Genomic DNA, 12,503 nt, shown 5'->3' on the forward strand with positions numbered 1-12,503 from the left:
ACAAAGTTAGAGTTGCAAACGTGAATGGGAAACCACAGTGAAGACAAAACTTATGAAGAGTGAAGTTGTGGGGTTTGTGCTGCCTAATACTAATTCTGGCTTCATGTCTCACATATGCATGTTTGAAGACTGGGCAATCTTGAAGTAAAGTGTTTTTGGGTTTTTTTCCAGTTATGTGGACAGTTTTCATCCAGTCACATGTGGGAGGAGGTCTAATTGGGTCAGGCTTCTATTTGTCCTGTTTTATTGCAGGGTGTTTATCTTTACTGGAGGTGAAAAACAGAACACTTTCAGCCAGAAGGTCTACAAGTAACTGTTCAACTTTACAATCCTATTAGAAATTATCCTGGTTAATTATCAGAATACCATACTGAATTTATCCCCTGATATTGCAAGAACACTCACCTGTTGAAGAAATAGTGTTATTAGTTAATGGGAACTTTTTCCCTGAGGCATACATTGGTAAATACCAAATACATATGATCAGATATGCAGAGTTTTTCTTTTCCACGAGTTGTTCTTGTGGAATTAAGACTGTGTTGCAGATGCACTATTAATGATTAATAAACCACTCAGTGTTCAGCCTTTGAAAAAAAGTAGTGCTAAGTATGAATTTCTGTCAGTATGCAAAGTAAGTGGCTACTACTGAATCTTTGAGTTTGTGTCTTCATGCCCTGGTCCCAGCATTTTCGGGGTAGTATTTTTGTTGAGGTGCTTTGCAGCAGTGGCTTGCCTTGATTGAGCATGAAAGCCTGGCAGCTGTTTGGCATAGCTCAAGGCAATAGTGTTTGAAAATAACAACTAAAGTTGGCAAGATAGGGAGGAGAATTTCTTTTCAGACACAGTCCCCTGCAGGATGACTCTTCTGGTTTGTACTACTCTGTTTTCTTACCTTTGGTGGCAACAGTCTCTCTTGTTTTGAAACCTGTAGACTTCTTATTCTGGAGCTTGAGGTTAATATCACTGGAGTTAAGGGGACAAGTTCTTGGAAGCAAGCAGGTTGAGCTTTGGGTTATATTTCAGGTTTTTGTTTTTCATTATGGAATTTTTTTTTGTTGTTACAATGAATCCGCCCATGGCCCAAGGTCAGTATGATTGATGGCCTCTACTAAAGTTAGAACTTATACTGGGTGGTGGAAGAATATGGATCTTGCTTGCAAAGACCTGAAGAAATTAAAGTTTGGCCAAACCACTGCTCTCTACATGCTTGAAGCTATTGTACTATTTATCTTCCAGATTTCTTTCCATTCATCCAAAATCCAATAGAAATAATTTTACATAACAGGAATACTATAAAGATATCCTTAATCTTTTTAAAACAATGCAGTTCAACAGCTTTTGTTCGAAGTTACAATCATTTAAGCCTTCATGTTATTGTCCTGTTTTATTTAGTTCTGTCTTGGTTTTAGACTTTCCATGATGGCAGATAAACTTATATCAAGTTGCATTAAGTTATCTTAATCTACAGTTGGGGTAGGTATCTCCAGTCCTGTTAAACAGACAACAGTATTTTAGACATATGAATTTGTGAGCACAAGGGGCTGAGAATAAGCGTTCAGGATGGAGTGATTTAGTTTCACTGATGTTAATAATGGTGCTGCCTCTGTGACCTGTGACTTGGCTTCTGTTTTTATACTGAGATACATAGTGCAAAATACTTAATAATTAGAGGGCTGGTCACAGTGCTAACAAGGTCAGAAGATGAAAAAATATCACTTTTACACATACATGAACTGTGCATTAGCACGGAACGAGACTACGGTCAAGAAGATCGTTACTTTTATAAGTCCGATTGATTTACCTATCACTGTATTACCCCATACAGCACAGAGCAGATGTCTTCACTCCTGAGATCAGATGGCATGCAGGCTTCCCTGGTTGCATTAATAATGAGGAATTGCATCTATATTTAAAAAAAAAAAAAAAGCAAAGGTTATTTCAGGAGGTTACTGCTTAGCTCATTTAGAAATGGTAAGGGAAGGCAAAACTGGAGGCATTCCCGTGCTTTTTGGGTCGTGCGCCAGCCTGTCCCAGACCAACAGGGTTTGTCTCTCTGCCAGACTGGGAGCAGCTGTGGGAGATGGCTGCTTAACAAAAGTCCTGCAGAGCCTGACATGTTTGCAACAGGAAAATCACAAAACGTTAGTGAAATATTTGGGGGAGGAATAAATAAATATGGGCAAATATTGTTACACAACATTTTATTAAAGTAAAAGCATCTTAGGTTTGGGCAAGTAGTGGTCATGCAGGCACACACAGGCAATTCTGGTATCTGGGTGGCACTGCCTTCATTAGTCCTGGAAGAAGGGGCCCATCTTGCAATCATGAGACCTAATGCTGGTAATACTGTTGCCAGAGACCAGCAAGGGAACTGTCACAATGTGAGAATACCAGCTTAAAAAGAGTTTACCTTCTTTATAAAGCATCTGTTGTGGATGTAACTGCAACTTTTAATTTCTAGAAAAAGACTAATTATAAAAATTAGGCTTAACCCGCCCCCCAAAACTACAAAAAAACTCTAACCAAGTGAAGCATCACCTGAAATTTGAGAAGGAAGGTATGTAAAAGCTACGCAGATAGTATATCCACTGCACTGAAAACCAACGAGGAAAGTACTGTCTTTATGTTATGGCTGCTGGAACTGCAAGGCACACAGCAATGTTGCAGTTTTACAGGTGAATCTCAGCATGGGGAAGATGAAGCCATGCTGCTCATTGGTGGAGTATCTTTGTAAGACTGGTTTCTGTAATGTTACTTCACCAGAATGAGTTTTACAGAATTAGTTTAACATGGATAAAGACCACTCCATGACAAAGCCAGTTGGTGTGAGCTGGAGACTGGCATGAGGAGGAAAAAAAATTAATCTGAGCTAATGCTGTGATGAAAGTAATCCCTGATTAAATTAAAGTAGGGTCTGGTCAATAACCACTGTGGGAGCCACTAAATAGTAAAACACTTTGGTCGGCAATTGTTCGCTTTCTGCTTGGATTGAGCATCCTGCTTGAATGGGGCGATGTGTGTAGCCCATGGCATTCGATGGGAGCAATCCCACATTCTACCTCTAGACCCTGCCACATTTTGGTCCTTAGCATGCCAATGCGAGCCTTTGGATCCTTGATATTCTGCCTTCATTTGTTGCAAAGGAGGAGTAGGAGTAGCTTGGTAAGGGGGCAGGGGAGAGCGGTGAGCCTGATAGAAGAATGTCCTGGAATTTATATAAACTTAGTAAGATTGCTTCATCCAGATAGTTAAAAAAAAAAAAAAAAATCTGAATGTGTTATTCAGAGGCCTGTTGGGATGTCAAGGAGAAAAATCCATACTAAGGTCATTCATTGTATTTTAGCCAAGCTTTTCCATACTTTTCTGTCTGGGGTGTTTTAAAAGTACATTGTAAAAAATAAAGGACTTTATATCCTGTTTTATGTAAATCTTCTAAGTATGAGAAAAGGTATGGAAAGTAAGATCATCTGAGAGAACTGAAAGAGGTAGACAAGGAGCTGACTACAGCATTACTTCTGGGTAGTGCTATGTAAATACTAATTATTAATATTTACTGGTCAGTATTGCATCTCAGGCTTTTCAGACATGCTCAGGCCAGGCAGATTGTTGTTTTAAGCACTGTTTTTTGCTGGAATTGTTTTTCCTTCTATTACTGCTGGTTATTTACCACTTGAACTTCAACTTAAAGATTGCTTGCTTCCCCCACCACCACCCGCCCCGGGAAATGGTTTTTCCACTGATATCATTAAAAGAGTACAGTTAAATACAGAGTTACTGGTGTAGTACTGCAAGATATTTTTGCCAGCCCCACCCGTTGCAGGAATTCATTTACTTTTCCAGTTCTGTTGTTAATCATTATATTGACACAGAAAGTCCTCCCAAAAGCACTCTTTGGCAGATTGCATTAAATATGAATAGCAGATATTCATTACGATGTGTTGCCCCCAAGAGAACTCTAAACTATCTGCACTACTCATGAACAGGCAAATACACTAATTCTCCAGCTATTCAAATTATTTTCAAATAGTTTAGTGTGTCTCTAATAAAAACAAGAATGTCTCTGTTTCCCTTAATTACTTAGAAGGTCAAGGGCTCCCACATCTCACTTTACTTCACAAAATGGGGAATATTTCTGTTGGAGGTTGGAGTATGGTTAATACATGATGGATTTTCTTCCCTCAGCATAGTTACTGAGGCAAGTGCTGTCTGTAATGGAATAAAAAAAAAAACCCTCAGCACTCTTTGGCGCTCTGGAATTGTCTAAAATAATATTATAATAGTTGTATTGAATTAGGAAAAAATACATGAATCAACCTTGCGTGATCATGTCGTTGAGCTTTTTCATGCTTTCTAAATTTAGTGTGGCTGTCTCTCTTTTTTTCCAGTTCTGTCTCCCTAGGAAGACTTGCTACGTAGTCATTTACACATATCTACAATTAACAGATGACTTTTAAGACTTTTAATATACCTATTCCATGCATGTGTTACACATCTTTATTGAAAAGACAGAACATGTGTTTGCATTCAGAAAAGAGGGGGATAAACAGAATATGAATATCAGATTTCAGCTACAGCCAGTGTTGCCTCATGCTGGCAAGTCTGAGGAGCAATATCCAGGTGATACCATGCAGATATCATTCATGACCTTGGAAATCACCATTTCTTTTCAGTTCTTCCTTTTGTTTATGTTGTGGGGTTTTTCCTACTTGGGCTCTTTGTGCAGCTTGAAAGCATCCATGCTTTGATTAGTAAAACTGTTACATTGTCATTTTCTAATTCTAGTTAATCGGATACTATAAAAAATTTAAACCTATTTTTTCATATTAGAGCTTCTTCTTTCAGTACTGCGGCTTTCTAAAAAACACAGGAGTGCCTCTCGACTCAGCGCAGCTAGTGGCTCTTGCCGTACCTCTGCCCTGCTGAGGTGAGTCCTCGGCACCCTGCGGATGCGGTCCGCTTCGGATTTTTGCGGGCAGCGTGCTCATCTGCAAGAAATCAGTTCTGGGTGTGTATAGACAGGAATTTGCTTCCTGGGAGGAAGCCGAATTTAGAAATTGTCTACTCTGGCAGGGCGAGCGCATGGTGTAATTCTGGCACGTGCTGCATAATGGCTCTGCGCGTCCCTTGTAGACCTGCTGTAGTATGAAGGAGCCTGGCGTTTGGAAGTCTAATAGGAGCTGTCAGAGAATTGCTCCTTCCCTCCTTATGGGCCCCGAAGCAAGGAAATTCCCCAACAAAATGCCTTCTTACCTAAGGTTGGAAGTATGTTTCTGCGGACTATTGCGAATGACCTTTTCCTTTGCTCTGGCCCAACAAAAATAACACCCCGTAGCTCCCAGTGTTGGGGACGTCAGGAATGAGGAGCGAAGGGCTGGTTCTAGTCCCCCACTGCCAGGTCCTACTGGGTGACCTCTCCATTGCCCCTCCACCTGGTGATGGTGTGTTCGGTGTCCATTCACTCACTGCAAATGAAATACACAGTGTATTGTTCAAAAGGAATATAATGCCAGACTTTAGGTTTGGCGGGGTAGCGGCACCCAAAGTTTTCTCAATGTCTGATGTGTTTTCAATCCAAATCGATAGGTGCAATCTTCCGAAATTGTTAATTGTGTGATAGTTCCTGGTATTAAAAATGAACATAAGCTTTCATTTTGCCAGGTTTCCATCTGAAGGCATATACTTAGCAGCTACGGTTTTAAGAAAACCTAATCATGTTATTTTAATTATGTGGAGAGTTTCCATTCAGTCACGTTGCCGTGTTCAAAAGGCACGTCACCATGGGGTTTTTGTAAATATCTTTTTTTTTTTTTTTTTTTTTTTTTTGAGCTAAAATGTGCTTTTTATTTTGCCTCAGTGCTGGTCTTGGTAAGACTTCCCTCCTTTACTCTTCTTGGGTTGTTAGTTTGTGTTTACTGTGCTTTTAGCAATATGCGGCATTTAGTTGGGAAGCCTTATTAAAGATTCGGATAGGGCAAATTTTCTTCAGGAGAGATCGATTTATGGTTTTCCTCAGCTACAATATCTTCCCCTTTTGCCTATTTAGGGAATATGGGGAACAAGTTGTGTTATGTGGACTTCTCAGCTGTATCAATGACAGCATGTTTCCCATTTAAAATGATAAATACCCACCCTATCTGATGCATCCCGAAAGGGCAGGGAATCCTTTTTCCCTTCCTTTGTCCTTCAGCACTCCGTTTCCTTTCGTACTGCCCAGAATAGGCCTACATCAGTAATATTCATAAATGATTTACAAAAGTAATTCCTGTGTAATAGCTTGGGACGTCAAGATTTTATGATGCTGCCAGATGTGCTATCAAACAAAATTATCTGGTTCAAAAAACTTGTGATAAATCTAGTCAGAGAAAATTCCCCAGGGCAAACTCACCCTCTACAAAAGTAACTATGTCTCATAAAATTGTTAGATTCTCCTTTACCACATGTTTGAAATCAGACTTAAAGCAACAGTTTTATTCATGTGCAAACTTGGGTTTGGGATAAACTAACAAACAGGAAGGACTGGCCTTAAGCAACAGAAAACTCCTTTCCTTTCAAAACACCACGCGCGCTCAGAGGAAATGTCAGAGTAAATATCAGAAATATTCGGAAAACCAGAACCTGCATCCCTAAGATACTCAACTGTTTTGTCTAGATAATGCATTTTTAGAAAGTAGTTGTATCCTAAATATAGTGGGTCTCATCTGGGTTAGGCTGCTGAGCTCCTGATGGCTGTATCTGAGCACCCTGAAGCTGCGCACTGAGCAGCGTGCCCGACGTCTGCCGTGTGTGTGTGGTGTTCATTCCTTCGTAGTCTCCGCGGGGGGAGCGGATGGGCAGCAAGGTGCGTGTTTTGGCTGGGAGTTCAGGTTCTGAAGGAGCGAAAGCGCTGGAGATGCACTGGAAGTCTCTGTATGGCCGTGCCTCCGTGCTGGAGAAGGCTGGACCAAGGCAATGTGCCCTTGGCTTAGACCTGCAGGTTTATGGCGGTCCTTGTTTCTCGGGAAGGCCCCTGAGAAATTCCAGCTGCCTGCACAAATGAGCATCACCAGCAGAAGTAGTTTAGTTACGTCGAAGGAGCAAAGATTTTGAGCATGATTTTCATCCCATAGTTAAAGGTGTTTGGGAGAGGGGCTGAAAGTCCTGCCTGGGAGCTTTTGGGGGAGAAGTGCAGAGTGCAGGCGATGGAAGAGTTTGTTTTAGCATTTCTTGGGAGCCCAGAGCAGAGCATGAGAGGTGGGTCTGGAGGGCTTGTGGTGTGCCATGTCCCTGGGGAATGCGCTTCTGCTTTCAGAGTAGTCCGAGATGCTCGTTCATGGGCTCAGTGTGCTGCCTGCTGTTACCCAACATGCTTGCTTATAGCTTAAATATAGATGGAAGTCAGCTAATGTATGTAAGCAATAGGTGTGGACCCCCAGGTGGAGCTTGGTCTTTGCTATTTCTCAGTGCTGAAGGCCAGTCAAATTTGGTTTAACCTCAGCATTAGCTTTCCTGAGTTTCGTATGTTTAAATCTGAGACTTGCACTAAGGCTCATACTCACTTTTTTAAAGAACTCTGAACTGCAAGAAATAAAGACAGAACATTTAAAAAAAAAAAAAAAAAGGAGAAATGCTGTGGAAAACTCACAAAAATACTTTCCTCATTCTTTTACCTTCCTAGGGATGGATTCAGATCCCAGCACAGGCGCACAGCTCCTGCGAGGGCTGTGGAGACTGCCTGCAGTCACAACTGGAGATCATCCTCTACCATGTGCATGCAAAAATTATCTAGTTGCTTCTCAGAAATTAATCTCCCTTGATCTTTCAGCTAGATCAGTAAGGGCATGTAGGAGTGGATAGTGTTCATTCTGTAAATTTACGACTCAGGTGCTTTTCAAAAGCTGACTTTTACTAAGGATGTATTTTGATATTTTGATATTTGCAGTAATGCAGGAATATAATTTCTGAGATATCATGGGGGAGGGATGTATGCTTATGCAGTTTTCCCTTCTCAAAGCTAAAAGATTTCAGGTATGTTTCAAGGCTTCGTAACATACCTAACTAGAACCTTTTACAACCTGTAATGGTTTTTTACAGTCAATTTTTAAATACTTAAAAATTCAGTTTTATGAAGGAAATGCCAAAAGTCCTTTAAATATAGCTGTAATAGCATCACTTTTCCCTCCCTGTATTTAAAAACAAAAAGAAAGACATTCTTTAACAGTACTGAATACTCCAGGGGAGAAAGGTGGTGTCCTGCTGCCTGCACTGCACAGCCTGCAGCTGTTATCGGAGATTCTGCCCAAGGACTTGCAAAACCTCTGGGCTCTAACAACCTCTGCAACTGTATTTGAGGGAGAAAAAACTTGGCTCCCTTTTAAGATCGAAAGTGTCCAAGTCAAAAAGCTGGAGCGCTGCCCTGTCACAGTTGGGTCACCATCAGTGGAAAATGGAGCGCAGTTTCCTGTGCATTGTGATTTTATTTGGGTACCATGCAAGTAGTGCTGTTACACTGCTGTGGAGCACAGCATCTGACAGAGGCAATACCTAGGGGCTACAGCAGAGCCAATGGAAATCCCCATTATTTCCATCCTTATTCCCTTCTTATCCTCATTCCTTCCAGCCAGTGAGCGATACTTGTTTGAGGGTAACAATCCTGTAGAGAGATGCACAGACGTTAAGTCTAGAGCCCTGAAATGAGGCCATGTTGTAAATCTGCAGTCTTTGGAAGAATTCACCTGCATACCGGCATTACCTAAAAGCTATCAGTGAAGGCATTTGGTGGGAAATAGAACTGTATCATGTAAACAAATCTGTTTATTATATATTGCTTTTGCATAGCAATTCCAGGATCAAGAGTTCTGTTATTTGAGAAATTAAATCCTGCGAGAATCATTAAAAGTATAGAAATAGTGATGTCATTACAAAATTAACTAGCTATAAACCCACGGGGTGACATATCAATTCATAAAGGGAATAGCAAAACATAATGCAGGGCACATCTGCTGCTCTGATTCCTGCAGAACCATCAGCCTATTGGTATCTGCAGACCACTTGAAATTGAACATCTGTTAGAAGCACTCGAAAAAGCAGCAGGAGAAGCCGTACACCTTGCAAAACCCTTTGCTGTTGGTAACATCATCATTTCAATAGTGTATTTTTACAAAAATTGTTGTAAGTCCCCTTCAAGTCCTAGATCTTCCTGGCATTGTTTCTTAAATAGTGACAGCATGAGTAATTGTAAAAATAACATGGACTTTTCTAAGGACTTTCCTAACATTTTTATTACTTTTTATTTATTATACTGCTGCAATGTACAAACTGCTATAGAGTTTCCAAACAAAGAGAGAGATATGATCTCTGTTCCAAATAGCTCAGAATCAAGAAAAGGAAGGCGCATGAAGAGTAAGAGAAAGGGACGTGACTTCTGGGCCGAGCGATGGAGGTGAAAAAAGGCTTGCATCCTAGAAATACAAAGCTGAGTTTGGGGCTTCTAAAAAAATGGCTAGGTGCTTAGAAACAAGACAACCTGTGGAGACTGACCTGCTTCTTGTGAAGACCAACAGTAAGATGCTGCAGCTTATTTCCCAAAACCTGCATGCACAGTCGATGATTGATTAAGTATTGTAATTGAACTGCAATTGAACTGCTTCGTCTTAACTCCTAACTGAACCGGTCAGGTTGACAGTAAGTTTCCCCTAGCTGCGTGGTCTGGCAGAGTCCAACTAATTGGCAATTTTCTTCTGTTTAACAAAACCAGAAATATAGTTAAGCCAGAGACAGAAAGATTTCACTATTGATTAGCGGTGGTTGGTTTTGCAAGGTGACTTGACAGACATTTGGAATGCATCAGCTGTCTCATGGTGCCGCAGCCAAACATCTTGGAGCACGGCTTGCTCTCCTCTGCTTTTATTACTTGCAGAAGAAGCAAACTCTGCCAGGATGTTATTGGAAAGGATGTTTGCCATTTTAATATGTAGTTACTCGCACAAACTCGATGAAAACATATTGCAATATGTTTGATTTTTTAAGAATAGGTAATTGTATTTACTTGTAGTAAAAAATGTGAATCATTGCTGTAAATTATTTGGGAAGGTGAATTAAAACATATAGCACAAGCCACAAAAAAATGCTCAGTTTTATCCAACTTGACATGTACCAAAGTATTGTATTGGAAATACTCCCCATTTCACTTTTTTCAATAACCAAAGAATTTTTACCTTGTCGTCCAAGATGAAGCTGGAGCGTTCCATAAGCAAGGTAAAGCCTAACTGAGGCAGTCCATCACTAGTGCAAGTATATGGAAAGTTGCTAATGTGGGCAGTTTAAATGGGGTTTCTGCCAAACCATTGTCACTATTGTGAAGCACTCCGTGTGTGTGCTGGTGGGTTTCTAACAGCGTGTGGAATATTATACACTGGTTATCCCAGAATTTAAAAACATAATGAAGTGTACATAGGAAGAGCATTACCACTAAAAAACAGTGTGGGATATGTGCATTTTTTTCTCCCTACATGTTGCTTGGTAATCCATTTTTTTAGTGAGTTCTGAGCCCATGCGACTTCTTTGGCTGCCCAGAAGACTCCACAGTTATAGTCCCAGTAAGAAAGCAATGAAGTGATAATAAATGTGTGCCCCTGTTTGGTAAACTTTGTCTTTTGGCAGAGTGGAGGGGGGGCAGTGTTTCAGAAGGTCTAAACAAAATTGTTAAGGCTGCTCTCCTGCGGCCGTACTGCTGCAAGGGCTCTCTGGAGCTGATGCCTCTCCTTTCTCATCTGATGCACTGGGCACATTTTGAGGTGTAGCAGGTTTCTTCTCTTTGGAGGAAAAATGTAGTTTGGGGGTCAGATCTGTTGTTTGAGGCTGGCAAAGAGCTATTCAGTAATGTACAATCACAAAAGGAATTCAGCACCCAAAGTCCCTTTCCTTACCTGTAGCTTCGAGTCGCAGTCCACCTGCCCATCACCCAGGCGCTCTCCCTTTAATCTTTTCCTTTACTTTCTTGCCCCTGCAAGTTGTCTGGTTGTGTCTGGTTTTATTTAATTGATTTCTGTGGTGTTTGTGTGCTTCTGTGCTTTTATCCCATGTGTATAATTACAGAAAATGTTTCTGCTCCCTTTTTCCTTACTGGAAGAATTGCTTTGTATTTATCCTCAAAGTGGAAGGGTGGCATCTTCAGTGAGATGTTGTCTTTGGTGTGAGGGGGACATTTTTAGGAAGGTTAGGCTGGTTCTTGGCAGCCAAGAAAAGGGGAGAGCGTGGTTTGGGAGGGGGCTTATGCCTGGATGGTGACACAGGAGGCAGCTGGCTCCTGGGATTTGGTGTAAAACAACTTGTAAAAATGTGGGAGCCAGTGAACAAGTTCAATTTCTAAGTTTCTCAGAGATGACACCAGCTGAGGGGGGCTTTTCACCTGTGTTTGCCGAGCACTGGTCATCCCACAAAAGTAATGGAGAAGGCATTGGAGCCACACTGCTGAGTCACATCACCTTTATCGAGTTTCCAATCACAAGGGTGATGGTAAGCGTGTGTGACGATTTGAGAAAAATGTTGATTGTTGTCAATTGTCTATTGGTCCGGAAAGTTGGGAACCATTGACCTAATGTATGTCTCTGAGGTCAGGGAGACTTATTTCCATGGATTTGTGTCCGGGATCAGACATCAGCCTGCTAGGAGGAGCATGAAGAGAGGTCGCTGTCACAACGAAGTATCACTTTTTCTTAGGATGGACTACTTTTCCCTTACCTTTTTTCCCCAGAATGCTTATCTTGCCTGACCTGATTTCAGAATATTTTGTACTGTACAAGGCACAATGATACTTTGGCTCAAAACTGTGTAGGGTGAAAGTGGCTCCAATGAGTTTCAGATCCAACAAGGGGCAAATTTCTTTGTGAGCCTGTTAATCACTTTAAACAAAATTGCTCCCCAAATTGTTGGGAAACGTGATCATCTCTGTAGCCATGTGTGCCTGTGCAGGGGGTGAATAAAATTCTGCTGCCATGCTGGGTGGCTCTCTACGTGGGCATCATTGGCTGCAAAACAGCCAGAACTGGGACTGCCCATCTCAGTGTTCACTGTAGGACTCTGCAGAATGACCTTGGACTGGCCCCCTCTGCAGATGTTTTTGTGTTCAAGAGGTATGTTTGTAATAAATTATTTTCTAAAATGTTAGGCTCAGTCAGCCCATGAAGTTTCTTTCCTAATAAGAGGTTGTTATTTTCTGTGCAGTGTTTGTGTTGGAGCAGACTGTCTGGGATGGGGGGAAAGGGGTGAAGGAAGGCAGCAGGGGCTGCTAGAAGGTTTGCTGGTGTTTCTGAGGGACAGAGGGAATGGGCTTCACCTGTGGCATACATTTGTTATAGATTCCCTCTAAGATCAGGAAATGAGTACAGTCAGTGCTTCGTAATTAACTGTGAGTGGAAAATCTCTGGAGATGGCTAAAACAGATTTGTCCACTTAGAGAAGAAACGCCATGACTTAACAGGTGTATGGTGCCTGTAATGTGCTGCTTAGGAGTTCTTCAGGCTTGG

General features: G+C 41.4%; 1 protein-coding gene across 3 annotated transcripts in view; it reads left to right on the top strand.

The window, feature by feature from the left end:
* Positions 1–12,503, top strand: part of RARB (retinoic acid receptor beta) — a 336,213-nt gene that overhangs the window by 139,601 nt on the left and 184,109 nt on the right. The window lies entirely within an intron of this gene.

The sequence above is a fragment of the Buteo buteo genome, chromosome 2 (genome assembly GCF_964188355.1).
Source record: "Buteo buteo chromosome 2, bButBut1.hap1.1, whole genome shotgun sequence".
Classification (NCBI taxonomy): domain Eukaryota; kingdom Metazoa; phylum Chordata; class Aves; order Accipitriformes; family Accipitridae; genus Buteo; species Buteo buteo.